The 26,887-nt window shown below is 40.7% G+C and overlaps 1 protein-coding gene across 2 annotated transcripts in view; it reads right to left on the bottom strand.

Moving 5' to 3' along the window:
• The window catches only part of Wipf1 (WAS/WASL interacting protein family member 1), a 114,111-nt gene that overhangs the window by 53,156 nt on the left and 34,068 nt on the right, over positions 1–26,887 (bottom strand). The window contains exon 1 of one of the 2 annotated variants that reach the window (XM_042694054.1): positions 16,034–16,158. The exons of the other annotated variant lie outside the window; for it this stretch is intronic. The gene's annotated coding sequence lies outside the window, so the exon portion shown is untranslated. Of the gene's footprint in view, positions 1–16,033; positions 16,159–26,887 lie in introns of those variants that run through there. 2 annotated transcript variants of the gene reach the window in all.

Genomic DNA, 26,887 nt, shown 5'->3' with positions numbered 1-26,887 from the left:
CAGCCTTCTAGGTTATCCAATATCCTGACACAAACTGAAATGAACTTAGGTCTCATGGACTTCAATAGGTTATCTGTCACTGTGTATGTATATCTATGGCTAATTCCCTCATAAATTTCCTAAGACAATGGTTCTCAAATTTCAACCTCCCACCAGAACAGTACATAGTGATGCATTGTATAATGGCATTTTAGTCATGACAGACTGAGTCGATGGCATTCTATGAGGTGATGTTCCTTAGTGCCATCATAGTTGTGTAAGTACTCTCTGTGTAGTTACACAGTGATGAAATCTCTTAATGATGCATTTTGGAACATATTCTCATCATAAAGTGATATGTGATATTGTTTACTTCATATTTTTATTTTAATTTAATCTAAAAAGTCTAAATGCATACTTTGGTATCATCCTAAGAAACTATATTCAAGAAGTCACATATTTTCATTGGTGTTACAATTTTCTGCTGTACCTTGTAATTAATAATAATAATAATGTTTATCCAAATGTCTCCTGAAATCATCTCACAAACAACCAGCAAGCAGTGTAACTGTTGAACTCTGAAAACACAGCCTGGGGAAGGAAAGGGAAGTAGGGTATCAGAGTCCATCTGCAACCTCTGAATGCTCAGTGGTGCTCATATCCTAACTGCACCCCCACTTCTACATACAAGCACACGTGCATTACTACACACTGCTTGTTTGTCAGGCTGGCATTTATTTGGGTTGATTAGCACTTGTGTCTACTAGTTGTTAAGACATTTCAGGAACTAACCCCACTTACAAGGGAAATTATATTTGTTTGAATTTTCCAAGGTTTCTAGAGCTGGTAAGTTTGAGAATTAGGCTTTTAACTAGAAACTTCACAAGGCAGAGATAACTATAGTATTTATTATATGACCCTCTTCATATATTTCTTGTTGCTGATATTTGGTTATGAATTATCTGCAGAGCCTGAAGACTTTGAAAAATAATATGTAAATTTCAATAGTGAAGATGCACAGTATCAAAATGGTTTTTAAAATAAATTTGTCATATAGAAGTGTGTGTTTCTTCATAACAGTAAGATCTAGTGGCCAGTCTAGTAAGTAATAACAAATATAAACATTTGAAGATATCTACAACTATATATTAGTTAATTTATTGCTGTATAAGAAATTATCCTAGAACTGAGCAGCTAAAACCAAGAAGCATTTACTGTATTCTCTCAGTGTCTATGGGCCAGAGATCTTGGCACAGCTTAGCTTTGACTCAAGGTCTATCACAAGACTACAATCAAGGTATTTGCAGGAAACATGTTCTCATCTGACGAGGGGAGAAGCTGATTCCAGGCACATCACATGTTGTTGGCATACATTAGCTCCTCACTGGCTTTTGGCCTAATGCTTTCTGTAGTCCTGTGCTGCAACTTATAACAACATGGTAGCATGAGCATGACAGTAGACATTACAAATGTTTTATAGCAAAATCTCAGAATTGACTTCTCACCCCACATTACTCACCAAAGTTAATAATTAACTCCAGCCTGTGCCCAGAGGATATACAAGAGCATGAATTTCAGGAGGTTGGGTGGTTACTGGGTGCTTCCTTAGGTTGTCTATCACCTGATGACATAAAAGAGCTATGATTTCCATTGGTGTGGTGCCACAAGTGCTGCTAGCTGTCCTGAAGTTTGTTGGTTGCATTTATAATGAATGGATGTGAATTTTCAGTTAGGGGGTTAATAAAAGTATTATTTTCCCAACTCAATTAATAAACTTCAGGATTAAAAAAAATCTGATTAAGTAATAGTGTATTTTATACCATCTAAAATCAGGATTTCTCATATTTCCCTAGAATCTACCATCTGTGGGCATTTATTATGTTTATAAGATTTAAAAAAAAAAAAACAAAAATACCATGTGGTATGAGTGGCCCACTCAGAAACAAATCAGCTTTGAAAACTTTCCTCACAATTGCAAAAGGCAAGTGTTTGGCAACAATAAAGATCAGTGGAGCTCAATTTATAATGAACCTTTCACCTCCTCTGGGATGGTGACCAACTGAACTACGGGAACAAACAAACCACTTTTTTTTTTTTTTTGGGGGGTGGGGGGTCCGGTCGTGGGGCCTGAACTCTGGGCCTGGGTGCTGTCCCTCAGCTCTTCAGCTCAAGGCTAGCGCTCTACCACTTGAGCCACAGCACCACTTCTGGCTTTTATTTTTTTGCTTATGTGGTGCTGAGGAATCGAACCCAGGGCCTCAAGCATGCAAGGCAAGTGCTCTACCACTGAGCCACCTTCCCAACCCCACAAACCACTTTTCTAATGATTAAGTAGGGCTGAAGTAGGAAGTTGGTAGAGGCAAAGATGTTTTTCTGCAACATCCACATTATCTTAAACTTGGAGCCATCTGAAATTATGCATCAAAATCATGTGACCAAAGATTCTGTTTCACCTTTGCTTACTGCAACCATTCATTCTCCTTCTAGTGAGGAGGAACAATTTGGACTACTACCAAGACAGGCACACCAGAGAAGTCAACTAGGGTCACAACTGCAAATTTTAATTTTTCCTCCTAGACTCCAATCGAAATGTCTCATCCCTTGCTCACAGCAATGTTTCATTGTTCCATTTCAGCAGGGTAGGATTGCATTGAAAATATTTAACAACTATGACACAAAGGCATTGTACAATCATGACCATTAAACATCATGCTGGAGCAGCATCCTGGGGCACCCATGCCATTCCTAGCTATGGGAGAAGTTAGAGATCCTGGGTTGCACTGACAATTCACCAACCTGATTTTGAAGCATCTTGTTTAATAACCAGCATGTCTGATCAGGGCAAATGAATGAGACTGAGTATCAAGTGCAGAGAGGGGCTCCTCTTAAGGACTACTATGGTGGGAACAGATCTAGTTACCCTGTAGCTCTCACTGGCCTACTTCTTCCTGAGCCCTGAGCTGAGGCCAGACCCTCCAGGTCCTGAATCATTTCTGAGGCTCACAGAATTCCTCATGTGAATCTCCCAGTAACTGCTAACTGGCAGTTTCCCCAATACCAGGTGCCTTCTGAGCAACCTGGGACAGCTGCTAGCACCAATGGGCTTCTGTGAAAGAGGAGTTTGGGTATGGGTTTGATGGAGTGTTACAATCTCAGCCCATCAGTGATATTTCACCCATGGATAACTACTTTTGTAGAGGACACAGGCCAAATGAAAGACTTGTTTAGGATCCCCTATCTCCTAGACTGGTTATGCAACTTCTTGACATTCCTGAATGGCACCCTAGGTTCTAGGCTTTGCTTAAAAGAGATTCCTGCATTATTACTTGGTCTACCTATAAAATCACAAGTGCTTTCTGAATTAACTGAAATCTCTGGTTTGTTTTACTTCTTGCTTCTGGGAAATGTACTGGGCAAAGCTTTAGATACTCATAGACATGGGTCGAATTCCAGCTCTTATTGTGGAATGCAATCAAGTTCCTTCACACATTTATGGCAGTTTCTACCTCTGCAAATGGTACGCCTCACAGTGTCTGCTTTGGGCTGGTTGAGGGTCTAATGACCTAAAGACAAATTTGACACATATTCTTCATTCTTCTTATAAGGTCAGGGCAAGATCCAGAATTAAGAACACTTACTGTCAGCTTGGCCTAGGAAATGCCTGTATCATTCCAGTATACTAACTATAAGTATACACAATTGATTAAAAACCAAAGACAGAAGAGTGGCTTTGGAAGTCAAAATATGTCTTAATAATCTTGCATTGTCTCAGATGTAGCTCATAGGAACTCTGAGTTTCCATAATAAATAGTTTAATAAAGAGTCTGCACTGGTGCTAGATGCCTATAATCCTAGCTACTGAAGAGGCTGAGGCTCACAGTTCCAAGCTACCCTGGGTAGAAAATCCATGAGACTCTTTTCTCCAATTAACTAGCAAAAAGCAAGAAATGGAAGTATAGCTCAAGTGTTAGAGCCTCCAGCTTTGAGGAAAAATGCCAAATAACAGTGTGAGGCCCTGAGTTCAAGCCCCAGTACTGGCTAAGCCCCCGCAACCCCCGCCCAAAAAACCCTTCTCACATCACTTCTAAATCTGTACATCTCTACATGGTATCACTTTAATCACCCCCACTTAAATCCACATACATACCTTTCACTGTGACTGTTCTTTCTTATCCTGCTAATACTTCTTTCTAGCAATTATTAAATTCTAACCTTCTAAAAGATACATCATGTAAAGCTGGGCATGTTGGCACAAACATGTAATCCTAGCACTCAGAAGGCTGAAGCAGGAAGCTCATGAGTTTGAGGCCAACCTGGGCTACAAAGCAATTTGAAAGCCATCCTGGGCTATATGGTGTCAAAAAAGACATCAAAAGTGGGGTGCCAGAGACGTCATTGTGCATATTCACCGAGTGTGTGTCATGAGTCATACATGCTGTGAGTGGGAGTGATGAGGGGTGATGAGTCTAGCCCACACAGCAAAAATGCCTGGCCTTGCTGACACATCCCCAGTCTGAAGCTCATCCATCACTGGAGGACAACCAATTCCTATGCTGACATAGATGTCCCAGGGCTCTGGAGTAGTAGAGGGCTGCCCCAGAACCTGGATTCTGGACACAATGGATTTCATTTGGATGTGACTGGTTAGCTGACTGATCAGCTAATAGACTGACACATTCCCCCCATGATTGTGTTTCTGAATGTTCTGAGATCAGCCGCCAAAGTGTGTAAAACATATGCTGTGGTAAGATGTGAAATGTATAAAGAAGATGAATTTCCACTGCCTCCAATTACCTTTAGTCTAGGAAATATATATGGACTAGGTGAGAGCATGACCAATATTCATGGAGAGGAGCTCTGTACTCAGATGTCCCTGAACCCTCCAGTACCAGAGCAGCTGGAAAAGCAGATAATGTCCAGGTCATTGTGAATCTCAATGGCTCCCTGACCAAAATACAAGTGTCAGCAAATATGATCAGAACAGTAGAGCTAAGTTGGCAAGGAGTGAAGATCTGAGGATAGCTGTGTTTCTTGGTGCTATTTCCTGAAGTACAGTTGGAAGCCTAGTGGAAACTGTGGTGACCAGTTATATGATAGAAGCCAGGAAAGATGACTCGTAAAACTATGCACCTATCCAACAAGAGCAGGTCCTACCCTTCCCCCCAGCTGCAGGAGCAACTGTCATTATGACTCCACCCATTCTGCCTGGATCACAAAATTCTGGTCACGCCCCCTATTTTTCATGTTTCTCTCTGGCCAATGGGATACAAGAATTTGGGCCATGCCCACATTCCATGCTGCCTAGTAGCACTGATATTCCCTCTGTTGGCTCAACCATTACTAGCATTGAGGGAGGTAGAGGTGGTGAATGTTTGGCCAAAGACAACACAGACCCTGAGCCTCCTCAGTCTTTGGGCACAGTCAGAGTTGCCAGGGCCAAGACTGTCATAATTACACTGAGGAGCTGGAAATGCACTGCCAAGAACTGGCACTTGCCCTGGACTCCAGCAGAATAAAAAACCAGCATCTCTTCAGTGATATAGAACACCTAAAGGAGGAAGAGAAAGACCTGTAGGATCAACAGGGGAAAGAGAATGAGAAGTTGGCTTGTGTGCAGGAAGCACTGCAGCAGGTGGACCTAAAGACCAACTAGTGGAACTGAGAAAGCAGCTGGCAGACCTGCATACACCACCACCACCACCCCTGCCCCCTGCCCCAGTCCCCTGCAGGACCATCTCAGGCTGAGTGGCAGTTGCAGGCGCAAGCCTTCCAGACCTAGAAGGAGCTCAAGAACTTGGAGGAACAACTTTACATCCAGGTACAGGAAAATGAGAGCCTTGGTCTCCAGAATGTGGAGCAGTAGCAGTGGCTGTGGATACTGGAGAAGGCGAGGAATGGAGTCAGCATGCTGAGGATCAGCACAAGATCCTCGAGACAATGGAAGAGAAACACAAGACCATGAGATGTACACTGGTGCATAACCAAGAGCTGAATGACCAGCTGGCCCAGCTGCAGGAGTCTTCCACAGGCTGAGCAGTGAGAAGGAGGAGCTCACCAGCATCCTGAGCAGCAGGTGAAAAAACACCTTCAGAAGAAGATGGACCAGCTAGAAAAGAAGTTAGAAGAATGGAAAGAGATGGCTGAGTTAGCCAAGCAGCTCAGAATCTGCAGGACCTACATTACCAGTACCTGGCCCAGCTGCAGGAGCTTAGGGCCACCTGTGAACAGCACATGGCCTACAATCAGCAGTTGACCTCAGAGAAAGAGGACCCTGCAGCAGCACCTGCTGAGGCAAATAAATTATTTCATTATTTAACATTAAACATTGGTGCATTCATGCATTAAAAAAATTTTACTCTGTGCCAGCAACACTGAATTTTCTTATTTGTATTTTAATATATAATGATGGTAGTACACTGAGGTAAAAAAACAGTATAAACTGTGAAAAAGAAGAAAATATTAAATCTGAGAAAAATGAATTGATATGAATAGAACAAAGAGGTGTCTTGTAGTGGAAAAACATAGACTAAAGAAGTACAGAAATGTAATGCAGAATAATATACATAATTATAGAACATCTATAAGGAAAATATTTGCATCTTAATTTGTCACTTATGAGTGTCTCAAGTGATACATATGGCATCTTGTTCATTGAAACTAATAAAATGTTAAAAAATTTAAAAAGCAGGGTGCTAGTGGTTAATGCCTGTAATCCCAGTTCCTCAAGAGGATAAGATCTGAGAACTTAGACTTAAAGCTGAGTCTAATTAACCGCCAAAAAGCTCTAAGTGGAGCTGTGACTCATGTGGTAGAGCACTAGTCTTGAACAAAAAAGTTCAGAGACAATGCCCTGTCCCTGAGTTCAAGACCCAGATCCAGCATGTACACACACACACACACACACACACACACACACACACACACACACACACACATACACACACCATATATCTTATATTTACTGCTCATGGTTCATATTCTTCAAAGATCTACATGAAAGGTTCTCAATAAATACTTCCAAATTAAGAGAAAATGTGGAAAGGAGTGAGGAGCTCAAAGAAAAACAACTAGAAAATTTTCTAGTGTATAACAAGGGTCTTGTGATTTCTAATGACAGAACCTATTATGTTTCATTTTCTTTTAATAATGCTTGTGTGCTTGAGACAGTCTGAAGTGGAGCAACAAAGATATAAGCCTGACACCAAGAAAAGGCTGCTGTTTGCCCAGCAGACCCCAGGAGTAGCTCTGATATATGAACAATTTTGACCTTCCTCTCTGATTCCTGACTCATAACTTCCTCCCCAAGGCAGACCATAAAAATCAGAATTTCTTTTCCCCTAGGTAAGGGAAGAGAAGTTTCATGACCTCATGAAATTTGAATATTTCCCAGCCTTTTTATCTTGGATGGGTCCATAAAGAAATTCTCTAACTTATACTTATCTGACAGTAGGTCATAAGACCTTATTCCAGACAAATCTTACCCTATATTCTGGAGGGGGATGCTACATGAAGAGGCCAAGAAGATGATACAACAACTGGGTTTCTCCACCCAGTCTATCCATTAGATATGCAATGATAGCTCCAAAACACCTCAAAAGGCAAGCCTAGGGCAATCCCAAATAGCTGAACAGTGGCTAGGGGAGGTTCAGGCAACATCCTGTCTTTTTTACCACCCCTCACTCTCTGCGTCTCTTCACCTGTGTCCTTTATAACATCCATTATGTTTCCCTGTGTTCTGTGAACTGCTCCAGTAAAGTAAAATCAAACCCAAGGAGGGGACTGTGGGAACTCCCAATCTGCTGCTAGTGGGTCAGAAACACAGGTAGTGGAGTGTGGCTAGCATCTAAAGCTGAGAGGTGAGAGCAGTCTTGGGGATGTCTCCTCAACCTGTAGTATATGAAAGTGACTTCCAGGTTTACAGCATCAGAACTGAATCAGCTTAGAACACCTCCTGTTGCAGAAGTGTTTGTTTGCTGGTAGGAAAAATGTTTACACTGTTCGAGTCACAGAAGTGATTGGTGGTGTGAGTGTATAGTAAAAGAAACCTCAGTCTGAGTCTGAGTTGGTTTAGAGCTGGATTACCATATTTCAAATATAGCCATAATCATAGAGCCCCTAAAACCTCCCTTGTATCTAGGAGCCAGAAAAATCGGATTCAGACTGGCTGACCCCCATTAAAAATTCACAAGGGGCTGCTGAGCATCCTAGAATTTACAAATGTCATTACTTTCTACTGACCCCTGACCCTGTCCACTAGCCACACTATATCCATGCAAGATAATGGTACCCAGGAGTCTTATTTGATATTCAGAAGATGGATTGGAGATTTTGGAATTAATGCTAAGGGTCAATAACATTTACAAGGACTGCTTACTCCAGGACATAGTGAGCTATGATATTCATTCATACTTCACATTTAACATTGTGCTCATAAGATTGAGCATATCTCTTCCTGGTCTGTCCTGGGTCCAGTTGTAATTTTAACACTCTGGGCTGTTTTCTCTGTTCTATGGGGACCAGGTTCATTGCACACAAACTTTCTCCAGGTGGGAGGGAATAAGATTCTGCCTACAAAATTAGAATCAGATTGCTGTATCTCCCAAGAATTTGAGCAGATAGAACTCGCCTCATGTGTCTTCTTTTTCTAGAAGTATCCATGATTTTTTTTTTTTTTTTGGTCAGTTGTGGGGCTTGAACTCTGGGCCTGGGTACTATCCCTGAGCTCTTCAGCTCAAGGCTAGCACTCTACCACCTGAGCTACAGCGTCACTTCCCATTTTCTGAGTCTCACAGCCTTTCCTGCCCGGGCTGGCTTTGAACCATGATCCTCAGCTCTCTGAATAGCTAGGATTTACAGGTGTGAGCTATTGGCGCCTAGCTGAATCCATTTTTTACCTGCTTCTTTAAATCTTTAATAATGACAATAGCATCTGAAAACTTTCCGAACTGGTTCCCAAAGCCAGATGTTCCTGGCACTGAAGCAGAGGGGGAAAAAACTAGTTCTAAAATAATCTGACATTTTGTCTTTTAGAACAAATTATCTTCTGGCCCTTTCAGTCCTCTTTCCCTCACTTGCTGCTTCCATAAGAATCCTGCAAAGAAGTTTACTGATTCATAATCAGGACCTACCATCTTAATGCATTTTTTCCAAGTTTTTTTTCCCCCTCTATAAGAAACCTCAAACATTTAAATCAGGTAACTATATTCATAAGCATTAATTTGTCTCTGTTTTGCAGGAAAGTTTTTTTTCTTCCTGAATATTTATTGAGCTTGTAAGAGGCCAAATAGTAGCTTTTTTTTGGGGGGGGGGTCTGTCATGGGGCCTGAACTCTGGGTCTGGGCGCTGTCCTTCAGCTCTTCAGCTCAAGGCTAGCGCTCTACCACTTGAGCCACAGCGCCACTTCTGGCTTTTTTTTCTTTGTGCTTATGTGGTGCTGGGGAATTGAACCCAGGGCCTCAAGCATGCAAGGCAAGCGCTCTACCACTGAGCCACCTTCCCAGCCCCAATAGTAGCTTTTTTGAATATATATTTTTTATTGTAAAGATAGTATACAGAGGGGTTGCAGTTACATGACTAAGGTAATGAGTACATTTCCTATCAAGCATTGTTACCCCCTCCTTTGTTTTTTCCCTACCATCCTTTCCCTCCTCACCTCCCTAACTCCTCCCTCCCCATACCTAACTTGTAAAGTTTGTTTTCAACGTAGTGTCTTGTACATCTCATTGCTCAATGGGTCAACCTGTATATCCTTATTTCAGCATTTTGTTATTTCCCTTCCCCTCCCCAAATTAGACAAATGTATATACAAGATGCAGGACACTGGAATCAAATACAGTGAAAACAGGGATTATACCATCGGGGAAAAACATACAAAAGAAACAAAAAAAAATCACGTAGTACACTATAAGTACATTAAAAACAACAGCAACAAATATAAAACCTCTTGTGCCCCTATCTTGGGGTTCATTTCACTTAGCATCATCATATATAGTCATATGTACATAGCTTTTGACATTTTCTGCTTGTCCTAGACATATACAAGTTAATGCAAATAAGGAAAACCATGGGACCTATGTTTCTTTGGGCCTGGCTTACTTAACATAATTTTTTTCAATTTCCTCACAAATGGGGTGGTGTCATTTTTTCTGATGGAGGCATAGAATTGCATTGCATATATGTGTGTGTGTATATATATATACATACATATATATATATATATATATATACACATATATATCACATTTTCTTCATCCATTCATCTACTGAGGGCATCTGGGTTGGTTCCATATCTTAGCTGTGGTGAATAATACTGTGATAAACATAGATGTGCTGGTAGCTTTAGTATGGCCTTGTTTGTGATCGTTTGGGTAAACACCCCAAAGTGGGATTGCTAGGTCATAGGGGAGTTCTATGTGGAGTCTTTTGAGGAACCTCCATACTGCTTTTCAAAGTGGTTGAACAAGTTTATACTCCCACCAACAATGCAGTAGGGTTCCCTTTTGGCCACATCCCCTCCATCATCTGTTGTTATTAGATTTCTTGATTATAGCCATTCTAACTGGGGTGAGGTGGAATTTCAATGTTTTGATTTGCATTTCTTTTATGGCTAGAGAAGTTGAGCAATTTTTTTGATGTGTTTATTGGCCATTCTTATTTCCTCGTCAGAGAAGTCTCTCTTTAAGTCTTTAGCCCACTTATTAATCGGCGGTTGCTTCTTTGAGGCAAATAGGTTTTTATTAACATATATTACTTGTACAAAATAGTAGGCTTTATCATGACATTTTTCACCCATTTATTTAATATACTTGGATAATGTATTCACCCCCATTGTCCTTTCTTGTCCTCTCTTCTCTTTCTTGGTGTTCCTCTTCCCAAATAGTCTCCTTTCTACTTTCATGTCTTTAAAAAAAAAAAAAAGAAGATTCTGAACTGGGCGCTGCTGGCTTATGCCTGTAATCCTAGCCACTCAGGAGTCTGAGCTCTGAGGATCACAGTTCAAAGCCAGCCTGAGCAGGCAAGTCCCTGAGACCCTTATCTCCAATTAACCACCAGAAAACCAGAAGTGGTGCTGTGGCTCAAGTGGTAGAGCACTAGCCTTGAGCTGAAAAACTCAGGGACAGAGCCCAGGCCCAGAGTTCAAGCTCCATAATAGACAAAAAAAAAAGAAAAGAAAAGATTCTGCATATGAGTGAAAACATGACCTTTGTGTATGAGTTTGGCTTACTTTGCTCAACATGATGAACTCCAGTCCTATTTTCCTTGGAGAGAAGGCTATTACATGCTTAGCAGAAAGGGGCTGAGGGAGGAAACACACTGTCCATGCATAAAACAGGTTTTCAAAAAGTAATGGGCATGTGATGGCAAAGATAAAAGTTTGTAGAACCAAGAAAGAGAAAAGAAAAAGGAAGACAAAAAGCAACATATAGAGTATTTGCATTGAAAGAGGTTTTTGGGAAAGTCCTCGTGGCAGTTCATCAAAAAATGCTCATTTCAAAGACTCGTGGGACTAGTACTTTCTTAAGAAGGGCCACTGCAGTAAGAGGCAGAGCGGCAACATCAGCTCTTCAGCTCTTCCTTTAACAGCTCCCTCTGCCCCGCTCCTCCAGCATAGCAGGCAGGTGAGGTACTGGAAGGCCCCTCCTCTTTCTCTACTAAGGCTATACCCAGACCTCAGGAGTCAAGCACACTCTACAGGTCTCAAATTCCTCAAAGGAAGACCTATCATTCCATTGTTGGTCTGGAAAGCAAAGATATTCCAAATTTATGATCACTCATAGGTCAGTGATTTACTGAAAGAACAGTAATTCACTAGCAAACCCTGCAAATAAATCTACATGGCTTTCATAGGCATAGCCTCCTAGTCTGAAGTTAGTATCATGTTAAATAATTGAGGGTTCCAACCATCTAATGACTTTTAGCAAAGAGAATACATATCCTAAAGTATTTCTTCCATCATAAAAAACCTATGCACATATATATGTACACACACACACACACACACACACACACACACACACACACACACACACACACACACATAAACCCTTTTTTTGTTGTCAGTTGTGGCACTTGAATTCAGGGCCTGGGTGGTACCCCTGAGCTTTTTTGCCCAAAGCTAGCACTCTGCCACTTTAAGCCACAGTTCCACTTCCAGTTTTCTGGTGGCTAATGGAAGATAAGGATCTCATGGACTTTCCTGCCTGGGCTGGCTTCGAACTGTAATACAGATCTTAGCCTCCTGAGTTGCTAAGATTACAGGGGTGAGCCACCAGCACCCAGATCACAAAACACTCTTTTTAAGCAATATTATGATTACAAAACTGTTACAGTTTGCATATGAGGTGTCCCCCTACAAAGCTCACGTGTTGGAAGCTTGGTTTGTAATGGAGCAGTGCTCAGAGCTGGGATTTTTGGGAAGCAACTGGGTCACGAGGTACTGACTTCATACCTGGATTCATCCCCTGATGGATGGTGGAAGGTAGGAGATAGGACTTAGCTGGAGGAAAAAGGTCAATAGGGATGTATTCTGGCCTTTTTGGCTTACACGAGGTGAACATCTTTCCCAGTTATGCCCTTTCTGGGTCTAAAAGCAATGCAGCTAGGCAACTATGAACTAAAATCTCTGAAACTGTGAAGCAAAATATGTCTTATTTATTTTGTCAGGTATTTTGATAAAAAGTCTGATTAACATGCCAACTAATACAATGAGTTAACTTAAAATATGACATCAAAATCTAAGAAAACCCAAGTACAAAGGAAACCCAATTCATTACAGAAAACATCAAATATATGCTCTGACTCTGTTAAATATCTAGCTGATTAGTCTTACAGCAGTAACTTCTCATTAGCATGAAGAAATTACAATGCTAGTGTTATATGAATACCTCCGGGTGAAAAGGGGTAGGATATAATATAAATTAGGAATAGGTGACTCTTAAATTCAGGGTTCCACTTCAAGCATTCATCTTTTCCTACTTTATTCTTGTCCAGGAAAAGCTTCCTGTGCACTTTCCTAAACGAAACCATTCTTGTCATTTTCATAAACACATAAATGCAACTGCTCTTGTCATTTTCTGATGCCTCTTTGAAGGGAATTTGGTGAAAGAAGCTTTTTAAAACAAAGAAACAGCACAATGCAGTTACTGTAGAAAATGAACTATTGTAGCTTGTGGACAGGGATAGGAAGGGAAAATGGGGGGAGAGTGAAGGAAGGAATGACATTGTCTAATAGAGAAATGTTCTCATTACCTGACTTATGAACTGGTAACCCCTCTATACAATACCTTAATTGTATCAATAAAATTATATTTAAAAATAACACTAACTTTCCTCCTGATCAAGAAACAAAGGGTGATTGAAATGGAAAAGTGACCTATCAGTCAGACTTACTGGCAATCCCTTTCTGGAAGTGTCAGAATCTGTATTAGGGTTCATACTTACAGAAGATGGTACCTCCAGCAAAAGAATCATTACCTAACATTGTGTGAGGCTGCCTATCACATCTTCCTTACCATTTCCTTCCAGAAAATCTGTCATCTAAACACCTATCATGGGTACCCCTTGCAGAACAGCCCCTCTGAACTTGCTCATTTTCCTAAGCCAGCAGTCCAACTTATTGAGCTAGATCCTACCAACTTGAAATGATGACTGAGGATGAGTTTGATATAAAAGCTGCACTCATATCAAATTTTATTATTTTCTTTTTGCCTAATATCATAACTATATATGTATTATGTATCATGCTATTTCATCCCTCTGAGATCTAAACATCTGTGGATGTTGTTTGCAGTGTGACTGTCACATCATGTGAGATCCTGAGAAGCAGCTGCCCATATATCAAGTTCTGGGTGAAGAGAGATTTGTGAAGCCAACTCCATTCTTCTTATTATTATTTAATGGACTCAGTAATACATCCACAATGTCCCTCCCCATAAAATGTGCCATTTTGCTCTCCAGATAAAGGCCAGCACTCATCTCTTTAACACTTTTGACCTTCAAAGTGAACTCTATGTTCAGGTGGGTAGTAATTCTTGTCTCGCAATTACATACAAAATTACATTTCAGGTACTTTCCACCATCCAGCATAAACCACTACTTTCTGCATTCTGCCTCTTCCTTTTTTTTTTCAGAACCCCTCCAGCCCAGGGCCCAAAGGGGATGCATAAATGAGGACCCTTTGGAAACCTTTTCATGCATCTTAAATACCAAAGAACATAGTAAAATAAGAAAGTGGAGAATACGCCATGAAGTGGTTAGGAAGAAATCTGGAAATAGCTCTGGGAAGGATGCATTCACACACATTCACACACACACACACTTCAGTCCATATGGAAAGTATTTTAAGAAAATAAAGCGCCTTTCTAGTATGAGAAGCAGATTAGCATAATATAAAACTCCATGAATAGCAAAGCTCTATGACAAATTAATAAAACAAAACTGAAAGAAGAGCTCCTTCGAAGGAGGTAGAGCCACTTGTGAAGATGTAAGCCTCTTTGTGGTGTTCAGGGGAGCACCACGGATGTTCTGCCACACTGCAGTTCCTACTTGGGCACTTCCAAGCATTTGTGCCAGGGGATCCAATAGTAGTAAGGTGCCCATCCCCCACCCAATGAAATTGGTGAGTTTAGGGGCAGCTCCTCAAAGCGAGCCAGTAGCCTCTGAAACCACCAGAACTGAGTCCTGACTTAGAAACTCCCCTACTGTCAGTTTCCTCTCCATCTTCTTGCACAACTTAGTACTAAAAAATGAAAAGTATGTGGCAATTTGAGGACAAAAACAACAATGATTTTTCACTTTCAACACAGTCCTGGTTATTTTGCATTACTGGAATATAAATAACACGTGAATCAAATGACCCTTCACCCCTTTGCTGTTTTTCAGTAGATACATTTTAGAACACTAAGGCTGGAATAAACAAACAGGAAGTTGTGAATTCTAGCCTCCTTTCCTCATTACTTCTTTGTCTCCATTAATATATAACACAACCAAAGAAACAAATCTAGAATAGTCCACAAAATGTCCAGTAAGAGCTCAGCCACCTTTCTGGCTTACTACCCTGCTCTAGTGCTTAACAATGCCTAAAGAATGAAGTAACTTCCTTTTACTAAGTTAGACTTGAGACATTTTCCTTGCTCATTATCTGTCTGAAAGTGGCAGGCAATGTCAGAAACCTTTAGCAATTTCTGGTTCTTCCCAAAACTATTCCTTCTTGGCCACAGGATAAATGATCCTAGGCCCTTCATTTGTTTCTGAGTCCTTCTCAAACTCCCTCCCGATCTTTTTTAGCCTCTTCGTGTTTTTCCTCCAAACTCTTTCAATCTTCCTATCAGAAGCACGAAGCTGAGGAGAGATCTAGTGAACTCTAAACCTCAAGGTTTCCCCAAACTCCAATGGCTGAGCTTTAGCTCCAGGCTGTCCTGTCTTCTTAGAGACTTGACTTCCTCATCTCATATCAAGCTGCCCTATTCTCTACTCCCATTTTGTATTAGGAAGAGACGGAAGGGGAAAGAAAAAAAAATTAAGAGAGGGTAAAATGACCAGGAAATGTCAGAATGTATAGACCTAAGAAATTATTTTAACATAAAATCTAAGCCAAAAGATGTGTCACCTGGGATGAAAAGTACATAAAAACAACAAATGTTTACAACGAGCCCTTAGCATGCTTTTACACACAGAATTTCTGTATTCTCTATGTCCCTGTCCACACCCCACATGTCTGCGGATACAAGTTCATCTGTCCTGTTTTGGATTCATGCTAATAAGTAAAAATGAAAAGAGGCTTAGCTGCATTCCATGAAGTAAGTTACTTAAACATTCAACTTGTTTTTTGTAGGCACAGAAGCTCTAAACAAGGAAATCAAGCAATTTGGAGAACTTCTTTTCACCATACTGACTCAATGTTTGTTCCTCTAACAGCTAAAGTTACCAGCCATGCCCTGGCTTACACATTCAAAGCCGGAGCAGTTTCTTTTTATTAGAGAAACAGTTACAGGAAAGGGAATCAGGTTTTTGAAAGCAGCCACAAAAGGATTTTCAGAAGAAACAAGGCACTAACCTGGGTTGTTTGGATCCGCTGAAATGACCAAGTGCTCAAGTCCTTGCTAGCTATCTGCTGGCTAGCTTCCTGTAAAGCTGCATGTGACATTGCACTTCCTCTCTGCACCTTCTTCTACTGCCTCTCCAAGCGCTCACAGGCATGTGATAACATCGGCTGGCTGCCTCTTCACGTGAGGTCATCCCTTGTCAACAGAAATGGTGGTCTCTCCACAAAGGTCCCCCAGCTTTCTTTGGGTGTTTGCAGAGTACAAGTAAAGAGGAGATAAGCTGGGGTTATAGGGTAGAGAGGTACTTTCTGAGCCCCTGGCCCTTCTGACTCCATTCTAAGAAGAGAGAAAGACTCTTTGAGCTCCAGGGTCTGCAACTAGGGGTTGGAGGCCCCCAGATGAGCAGGGGTAGAGTCTATGGTAGAGTCTGGAGTTGGGGCACCCTCCTGTTGTCAGGGCAGCACCCGGTGCTGCTGCACACCCTTCGGACTGTTAAGGAAGAGTCCTTGATGAAGCGACTCCTAGGATGTCCCCATACTCTGCTCTGGGGTACACCATTAGTGGTTCACACGCTGACTTTGGCTCACATTTCCTCAACCACTTACCCTGAACTTCCTGGGAGAGCTTCAAGTTCACACGCAGCCTACTTAGTCATGCTATCAGACAGTGTGCCCTAATTCTTGGTCTAGAAAAACAAAGCCAGCCTCCTGAGCTAAGTAACTATGGTGTTAGCTAGCTGGCAGGGGAGCTAGGGAGAGCTCCAGGTTATATCTGCCCCTCTCTGCCCTGGGGAGTAGGGAGGGGCTGGAACAGAGCTGGGCAAGGGCTGAGCAAGAAGCCCAAGGACACCATTTTTAGCTGTCATGTTCCTCTTTCCTTTTATAATTCCCCTAGCATCAGGAGGGTCCAAACACACTGAAATTTGTACATGTTGAAAGTGGTGTGTGGGACACTTCCTGGACCAAAGGGAATATTCTATAATTTGCATAACTTGGCTCAATGCAGAAAATCCAAAATTGTTTCTATATGGCTACCTTGGTATAATTCTTTTTACAAAATGCTTTTTTTTCCCCTCTAGTCCTGGGGCTTGAACTCAGGGCCCAGGCACTGTCCCTGAGCCTCTTTGTGCTGAAGGCTAGTGCTCTACTACTTGAGCCACAGTGCCACTTCTGGCTTTTTTCAGAGATAAGAGTTAATTGGAGACAAGTGTCTCATGGGGACTTTTCTGCCCAGGCTAGCTTCAGACCACAATCCTCAGATCTCAGCCTCCTGAGTAGTTAGGATTACAGGTATAAGCCACCAGCACCCAGCTTTTACAAAATGATTTTAAAGGAATCCTTTAGTTTTTAGTAAAATAACTGTAGACAAGTTCCAAATCTTGAAAATATCATCTAGTAATTTCCCTCCTGGTTTTCCATGTGAGAATACCAAGTAAGGAAAAGAGTCCTGAGAGATGAGGACAACAGTTAGACTCAAAGGTCTCACCTCAATATTGTAGCTTTGGCTTTGGAAACCACATAACTGTCTTCTGTCTTGACAGCTGAGGGCTGGTTTTCTGAATGGACTGTCCATTTAGATTAGCCAGTTGAACAAGATACCCATCCAAGCTACAGACATAGTATCAGCTTTAAAGTAAGAATAATGAGGAAGTAGAACTGTGCCTCAAGTGGTAGAGCACCAGCCTTGAGTGAAAAAAAGAACAATGATAAAATCTTGGAGTCAGACATCACAAAGAATACTATGTAGGTAAAAAGATAACATTAACTCTATCTGAAAGTATCTAGAAGTATCACATTCTGAGCTCAGCTTCCCATTCTATTTTTAACTAAGCCCCTTATGTTCTTGGTTCTGTTCTTAATTAGAAAAAGTCTGAACAAAATACCTTATAATATTCTTTTAAAATTCCTAACCTAGGGGGTGGGGATGTGGCTTAGTGGAAGAGTGCTTGCTAGCATGCGTGAAGCCCTCAGTTCCACTCCTCAGTACCACATCAACAGAAAAAGCTGGACTGGGGCTGGGAAGGTGGCTCAGTGGTAGAGCGCTTGCCTTGCGTGCCCGAGGCCCTGGGTTCCATTCCTCAGCACCACATAAACAAAAAGAAAAAAGCCAGAAGTGGCACTATGGCTCAAGTGGTAGAGCGCTAGCCTTAAGCTGAAGAGCTCAGGGACAGCGCCCAGGCCCAGGCCCAGGCCCAGGCCCAGGCCCCACGACCGGAACCAAAAAATTAAAAAAAAAAAAGTAGAAAAAGCTGGAAGTGGAGCTGTGGCTCAAGTGCTCCTTGAACAAAAAAAGCTCAGGGATAGTGTCCAGGCCCTGAGTGCAAGCCCCAGGACTGGCAAAAGAAAAAAAAAAACCACCAAAATTCCTAACCTGATTTTCTGTCTGTAATTTTTTTCAGTTTAGAAATTAAAAATAGTAATACATTTTGTTCTTCAGAATAGTTGTAGATTTATAGAAAAACTAATAAGGCAGCAGAGTACCCATAGACTCTACATTGTCCCCTTGCCCTCATTACTAACATTTTACAGACAATCAGCAAACCCACACAGAAACATTATCATTAAGTCCACAGTTTATTTTGGACCCATCCAGGACACCACATTATAGTCAGTCACCAGGACTTCTAGGGTCCACTGGACTGTGACAGTTGCTCCCATTCCCCGCTTGTGAAGACTGACAGTGTTGAGATATGTTGGCAAGGGATTTTGGAGAATGTGCCATGACAAGATCTCTCTGATGCTTTTCTCATGATAAGACTAGGTTATAGATTATTTTGATGAAAAATACAGGTTAAGTACCATTTTAATCATATGTACAGTTCCTCCCCAATTGTCTATGATTTTTGTCTTACTTTCTTCACAATAGAATAAAAGAAACTAGATTTATTGACCAGAGAAAACTTTTTTTTGCTTTCAATTTTCTTTTCTTCTACCCATAAACACCAACACAAATCATTTTCTGTGTGTAAAGTTGCATTCATAAAATTAGTTATAGCATCTACCAGTAGAAAAACATCAAAGCTAAGAGATCAAATGAGTGAAATGCTGAATTCCCTTCATTCTAAGATGCATGTCTGTCTGGATAGTGTTTCTCCTTCATGCTTTTACACTCCTGGAATCAAGGTGTGCCTTTAATATTGTGTCCTTTCTTCCTCCGTACCTTTCATTATTTTGATGGAACTCCAGCTGGGGTATCTCAGGAATGGAGGAAGTATACCAATCAATTAACCCTTATCTGGAGAAATGAAATCACTGAACTATTTTCACTGATTTTTTACTTCCACTGAACAAATATTTTTATCAAAGTAGTTCGATTAAAAAAAGTAAGATTTGTAACTACTCATTCTACAGTTATATCAAAGCAAAAATTGTCACTAAGTCCCGCCACAGAGAAAAGAGGGGAGGTATTGAATTCTTTTGTTGAGATTACTATCTCTGGCTCTCTTGTGTTTCCTGCCTTACTGTCCCCATATCTCATGGATCATGCCTGAGGAGCTTATGGTATATGCTCACTGGCTGGGAGAAGTTGCAGTCTGGAGCATGAGAAGTCAGCATATTGGTCAGCAGGCAGGCAGTGCGGAAAGCCTTCTGGCTCCTACTCCCGCTCTTCCTTGCCCACCCCCAGAGAAGCCAAAGGCATAGCACAGAACTGGCTGTTTCCTTCTCTGTGGCCAAGATCTTCCCTGCAGTTAGTGAGCTAAGTTTGTTTACATTGCTTTTTTCTTCTTCCATTTAATGAATAGAGATTATTCCAACCACTCACCACTACTGGTCTATTTCACAGTCACACAAAATGTTCAAGCTTTTCATCTAGATTGGCTACTGTAAGTACTGCTTCCTGTCTCACTCCCATGTAAAAGGTACCAAGGTACCCATAGTGCCCTAATCAGTTCACCAGCATCCAGCTGGGACTTGATGCAGATTGCAGACTGTTTTCAACAGTCATTTACTAAGTCTTTCTACATGTAGACACTTGGCTAGGTGCTTTACTCACACATTCTCATTCACTAAGCCTGTAAGGCAAGTACTGTCATCTCTACTTTACAGATAAAGTATCCAGGAGAGATTAACACAGAGTCCCAAAACAAAGTTGAAACTAACTTGCAAGCTCAGCTGTGTCTGAGGAAATACAAATCAAAACCACAGTGAAGTATCATCTCATCCCAATCTGAATGGTTAATGTTTCTTTTTTGGTTTTTTTTTTTTGTTTTGTTTTTTTGGGTCCGGTAGTGGGGCCTGAACTCTGGGCCTGGGCGCTGTCTCTCAGCTCTTCAGCTCAAGGCCAGTGCTCTACCACTTGAGCCACAGCACCGCTTCTGGCTTTTTTCTTTTTGCTTATGTGGTGCTAAGGAATCGAACCCAGGGCCTCATGCATGCAAGCGCTCTACCACTGAGCAACCTTCCCAGCCCCTGAATGGTTAATGTTTATATAAAAAATAAAAATTAAAAAAACCCAAATGCTAGTAAGAATGTGGAGAAAGGAGAAATCAGTATAGTCATTATGCAAAATAGTATGATGGTTCCTAAAAAAACTAGAAATAAACTACCATATGTGACCCAGCTATCCCAGTAACTGGGAATATAACCAAATGAATGAAGTCAGTATTACAAGAAACACTTACACACACATTTATTGCAGCACTATTCACAAAAGGCAAGACTCAAGATATGGAATTAATCCAGGGGTCCACCCATGCATGAATGGATAAAAGAGAGTGTGTGGTCCATGTATACAATATTACTTAGCCACACACATGCACTGAAATCCTCACTTCAGGCAACATGAATGTAATTCAACATATTGTGTTAATTATTAATTATTGTGAAATAATTCAGACACAGGAAGAAAATTACTGTATGTTCTCACTTATATGTGAAAACTATGAAAGCTGATTCTGCACAAGTAGAGAATGGAATGATGGTTCCCAGAGACTGTAAGAATGGGGGAGGATAAAGAGGGTTGTTAATGGGTATAGAAGTGCAGTCGAATAGGAAGAATAACTTCTTCTGTCCTATAGCATTGTAAGATAACTAAGGCTAGCAACAATTATGTGTCTCTAAGTGAGAGGATTTTTTTGGAGGGTGGGTCAGTAGTGGGGCTTGAACTCAGGGCCTGGGTACTGTCCCAGAACTCTTCTGCTCAAAGCTAATGCTTCACCACTTTGAGCCATAGTGCCACTTCCTGTTTTTGAGTGGTTAACTGGAGATCAGAAGAGTCTCATGGGGACTTTTCTGCCTGGGCTAGCTTTGAACCGTGATCTTCAGATCTCAGCTTCCTGAGTAACTAGGATTATAAGCATGAGCCACCAGGGCCAGGCTCAACGTGAGAGGATTCTGAATGTTTATAACACAAAGAAATGATGCATGTTTGACAAGATGGATGCCAATTTCCCTGATCTGATTTATGACAGAAATATCGCACTGTTATACTTCGTAAATATGTACAATTGTTACATGCCAACTAAAAATAAAAATAATAAAACAAAATAAACACTGATGTTAAATATGGCCAACAGATGGGGGGGTACATGAAATTTTTCTCTGTATAATCATGTTATATACATATCCCCATGGTTTTTAGAAATGTGTGTATATGAATATCCTATTTATTGAGTTAATTCAACAATGACATGGTTCTTCAAATATTCTCCACTACTTTTGTCTATTTGATCAAAATTGGAACACATTTTGTTAAATGCTTTCTATATGATTATGGCAAATTTGAGTGTATTTTTCAATTTTTTTATTTTATATATTTATATGTTTTATTACTTTTTAAAATTTTAATAGATTTTGCTTTATATGATTACATGGTAGGTCAGTAAATATTCATTATTGTCTAATTTTCATGTGGGGTTTATACTTCTACTATTCTTCTACACATTTTTGTACATTTAATCCTACATTTTTCATATTAATTTTACCATCCTATTTTTGTTGTGTTAGCTAGCTTCCACCAAGTATTTCTCATTTTCATCCTTTCTGTGTAATTTTACTCTACATACAACTCATGAGGATTATATATAGCTATATTTTCCCCCCAGTGCTGAGGACTGAACCCAGGACCTAGAGCATGGCAAACAAACATTCTCCCATTTTGTTTATATATGTTTGTCAGTGCTGGCGTTTGAAATCAGGGCTACACACAAATGCTCTGAGCTTTTTTTCTTTACTTATTTTTCAGACAGGTCTTGCACTTTTGCCAGGGGTCAGTCTCAGAATGTAATACTCCTACTTCTTCCTCCTGTGTGTGCAGATGTATAGTACTACATCCATCTTATATTGAGATAGGGTCTAGCTAATTTTTTGCCTAGGCTGGTTGAACCATGATCCTCCTATCTCTGGGATTAATTATAGGCATGAGCTACTGTTTTGGGCCTATATATTATTTTTTGGGGGGGGAGAGGGGTCCAGACGTGGGGCCTGAACTATGGGCCTGGGCACTGTCCCTCAGCTCTTCAGCTTAAGGCTACCGATCTACCTCTTGAGTCACAGCGCCACTTCTGGCTTTTTTTTATTTTTGCTTATGTGGTACTGAGGAATCGAACCCAGGGCCTCATGCATGCAAGGCAAGCGCTCTACCACTAAGCCACCTTCCCAGCCCCCTATATATTATTTTTGAGACAGGGTCCTACTAAGTTTTCCTGGGCAAGCCTCCAATTTATAATCCTCCTTCCTCTGCCACCTGAGTATCTGGGATTATACCCAGCTAGATTCTTTTTCTTTCTTTCTTTCTTTCTTTCTTTCTTTCTTTCTTTCTTTCTTTCTTTTCTTTCTTCCTTTCTCTCTCTCTCTCTTTCTTTCTTTATTTATTTTGTCCAAGACCAGGACTCAAACTTAGTATCTGATGTTTTAGCTCATTGACTGGTGCTGTACCACCGGAGCCAGGCCTCTTAACTCCTTAGATTATCTTTTTAGTGGATATGAGAGTCACCGATTCTATTAGATGAATTTAACCTAGTCATATTTTTATGATATCTTTATTCTGGGTACATTATTATACGTTATATTATTCTGTTATATTGTTGTTTTTTCTGGTTCCCTCCCACTTACCATTTTTTCTTGATTTTTTTTTTTTTTTGCTGATTTACCATGTTTTCTTTTTATTGTTGTAGTGCTCTCTATTCTTCTGGCTTTGTTATTATTATTTTTAAATCTAATGGTTTTGAAATCATTTTTATACTTTTTTCCAAATACATGTGACCTTTCTTGATGAACACCAGTGAATTATATAGTAGGATCCTGGTGACTGGCAGGAAGTCCTTTGTCATTTGGGGAAATGAGAAGTGGTAACTTCACATTAGTAGCTGATATATAGTGAGGAGATGACACACAGCCTAAGAAACTGTTCTAAAAGGGTACACTCTCACTAATAATGTAGGCAGGTGTGGAATGCAGGGGCACCCAGGAGCCTGTTGGCTCAGGCACAGGAAAGAATGCAGTAGGGCTGATTTTGCCATCTGCAGATACTGTGAAGGTCTATAGAGGTGCCTTCAGAAGGAAAGCTGCCACTTTCTGTCAAAAGTCATCATTGGCTGAGGAATATGATCTAGAATCAGGCATGAACATAAGAATGTAAACCCAACTCTTAACTCAGGAATTCGATTGAGAAAGTTGTTGCTCAACTTGCTGAGAGGCTAGAAGCTCCACAATAAACAAGACTCTAAAACCTTTACTATAAAGTAGGCTGTTTCAGAGCCTTGATTTAACTGAAAGGAATTTTGGCTCTAAAAAGCAGGAACTGATTGTGTGTGTGTGCATGTGTGTTTACATGTGTACATATACATGTTGAACTGAAGGTTAACAGTGACATTCCATACTTGGCTTTTTGGAGGAAAAACTGGGGCTATAAGGGAGAAGGAGTAGGGACAAGGTCTAGCAAGTGTTAAGTATCTGGCAGTAACTCAGTATAGTGATCAGAAATCCTGGCTAGAACCTCAAGGAAGTGGTAAAAATATTTTAAAAGAGGGTCTGAACATATTTTAAACACTGAGTTAAAATATTTTAAATCACTCTCATACCACAAACTTTCCAAAAGCTGGGGAGATCTGTTCTAACTACTAAATAAGTGAACCTAAAGTTTCCAACAAGTCTACTATCAGTCTGTCTCCTTGTTCTGTATAACTTACACCAGGCACCATGTGAGGGCCATGCTCTGAAGCACTTGGTGGTCAGACAGTCCAGCCAGACCTCAGAGCAACCGCTCCCCCAGAAGAGTGGGGGATTTTTGGAGCATTATATCATGCAAAAGCTGTCTTCATTAACAGTCCTGCAAAAGAGATACCATACATTGCATTTCTGAGCTCTTGGAGCAGCTAAAAGGAAGCCAAAAGGTCAAGAAAGTTCTATTGCTAGCACATTACACACTGGCACATTGTTTATGCCACTGTAATGAAAGTCAGGATTATGAAGGCTCTGGACCATCTGCCCTCAAAGCCAGAGCTTAACCTAGTGGCATCATTCTTCTTTGGCAACCCACAGGCCCTGATACCAACAACCAGTTGGCCCTTTTCAATATCACACAATTGAATTCCAAAATAAGCAGGCCCCTTCATTCACCTTTACTGTTAATCAAAACACTGAAAGGAAATGACAAATTTCTTTAATCATAAAAAAGACTGGCTAATGGACACAGAGGAAAGCCTTGCCATTCATGCAAGATAAGTCATAAGAAGCCTCATAAATACAGAATTCCAGAGGTAGCCAAGAGAAAGTACTAACAACTAAGTATTTCACATTTGAAGCTCCCATATTTTTGGCTGAACAGAAAATAAACTAATACAATGCACTACAAACAACCCAAAAGTGTGCCAACTGTGTTGAGATGGATCATGAATGGCAATGCACCCCTCATTACACAGATTTGTGGCTTTGATTTGGAAATTGTCTTTTCTACACACACACACATATAATAACATGAGACCACAAGAATACCTGATTGCATGCACCCCAATGAACACTTAAGAGCACACAGAAAGGGGCTAAACTGGTAAACAAGCTCACATCATTTTTGTCTGTGTGTGCCGGTCTTGGGGCTTGAACTCAGGGCCTGGGCTCTGCCCCTGAACTTTCTTGCTCCAAGCTAATGGTCTACCACTTGAGCCACAGCTCCACTTCTGGCTTTTTTTCTGCTAATGAATTGGAAATTAGAGTCTCATGTACTTTCTTGCCTGGGATGTCCTTAAACAGCAATCCTCAAATCTCGGCCTCCTGAGTAGCTAGGATTACAGGCATGAGCCACCAGCACCTAACTTCATATCATTTCTTAATTGAAAGATTCTGGAATCAGACTGCCTGGGTTCAAACAGCAGATCTATTACTTACTAGGTGCTGTGGTGACAGGTTTTTCATCTATAAGGTGAATTTCATAGGTATTAAATGTGATATTACCTGGCTGGGGCAATGCAAAAAACAATGGCTATTGTTACTGTGAATGGGTAGAGGAACTTTTTGGAGAGTGGTGTTTAAACTTAGGGCCTTGTACTTTCTAGGAGGTAGGTTTAAATTCAGGGCCTTGTACTTATGAAGCAGATGTCTACTGCTGAGCCATATCTCCAGCATTGTTTTATACTGGTTGTTTTCAGGATAGGGTCTAACTTCCTGCCTGGGCATGCATCTGGACTGCAACAGCCTATTTTAGGCTTCCTGTCATAGCTGAAATGACAAGAACGAGGTACTATGTCCAGCTTCTTTCATTTACATCAAATCTTGAGACCTTTCTGCTTAAGCTGACTGGAAACACAATCCTGATCTCAGCCTCCTACATAGCTAGAATAACAGGCACATGCTACCATACCAAGGTATTAGTTGAGAAGAGGTCTTACAAACTTTTCTGCCCAAACTTGCCTTGAACCATGATATTTTCAATCTCAGGTACCTGGTAGCCACTGCTTTAGTGTGAGCCATTGGTATCCATTCTTGGGAAACACAATGAATCAATCAAGCAAAGAACTTTATTTCTGAAGGTGTTCTGCATGAAGCACATAAAAGATACTCAGGAATTAGGAGAAACCAGGCTGTAGGTCATCCTAGAGAGGCACAATCCAGCCATGAAGTAAGGAAGGAAATCTACAACGGTGCTTTCAGTCTTGAGGTAATACAGTACTGGTGTTCCTAAAGTTGGAAGAGTATCTGTATCTGATAAAAAAAAATTCAATGTCTAGCAAGATGCAGATACAGAGAAAGAGAGAGAGAGAGAGACAGAGACAGAGAGAGACAGAGAGACAGAGAGAGACAGAGAGACAGAGAGAGACAGAGAATGCAAGAAGGAAGAGGAAGAGAGAAGAAGAGAAGGTGAGAGGGAAAGGAATAATGATGAGTGAATTACATTCTATGAGTTTTAGAAATGAGGACTGCCTCATGATTAGTATGAAATTATGTGACTGAGAGAAATAGGGATTTAGTATAGTACCCATGAGTGTAGACAGAGAAACAGGTGACTTCATAGAATTTTCTAGAAGCTGTTTATGTGATGTGAAGTACAAGACTCTTAAACCATGCCTTTTAGAAAAACCTAGAGTATGTTTTTCAAGGCTTCTGGGATTGGAATTCATTTTCTTTGACTGAGACTCCAGGCAGAATCTGGCCAAGAAAAGCCTTGGGATTTAGTCAGGTTACAATTAGTGTGTGAGTCATATCCAGCTGAGCAACATCAAACCCAATCTCATATGTTTATTACATTTTTTCTGGACTAAGATTTAAATTTTGAAATGACAACAGATAGACTGAATTATGTGAATCTGCGAAGGAAATAAATTTACAAAACACAAACATCTGCCAAGGGTTTATTAATTAGTAGCAGTCATAATGAGTGGAAAACACTGCATTTGTATATCAGCATCTATTATCTTCTTTGCTTTCAATCAA

The sequence above is a fragment of the Dipodomys spectabilis genome, unplaced genomic scaffold (genome assembly GCF_019054845.1).
Source record: "Dipodomys spectabilis isolate Male_0828 unplaced genomic scaffold, ASM1905484v1 ptg000174l, whole genome shotgun sequence".
Classification (NCBI taxonomy): Eukaryota; Metazoa; Chordata; class Mammalia; order Rodentia; family Heteromyidae; genus Dipodomys; species Dipodomys spectabilis.
The sequence above is the reverse complement of the archived record's forward strand: the minus strand, read 5'-3'. Positions and strand labels throughout refer to the sequence as shown.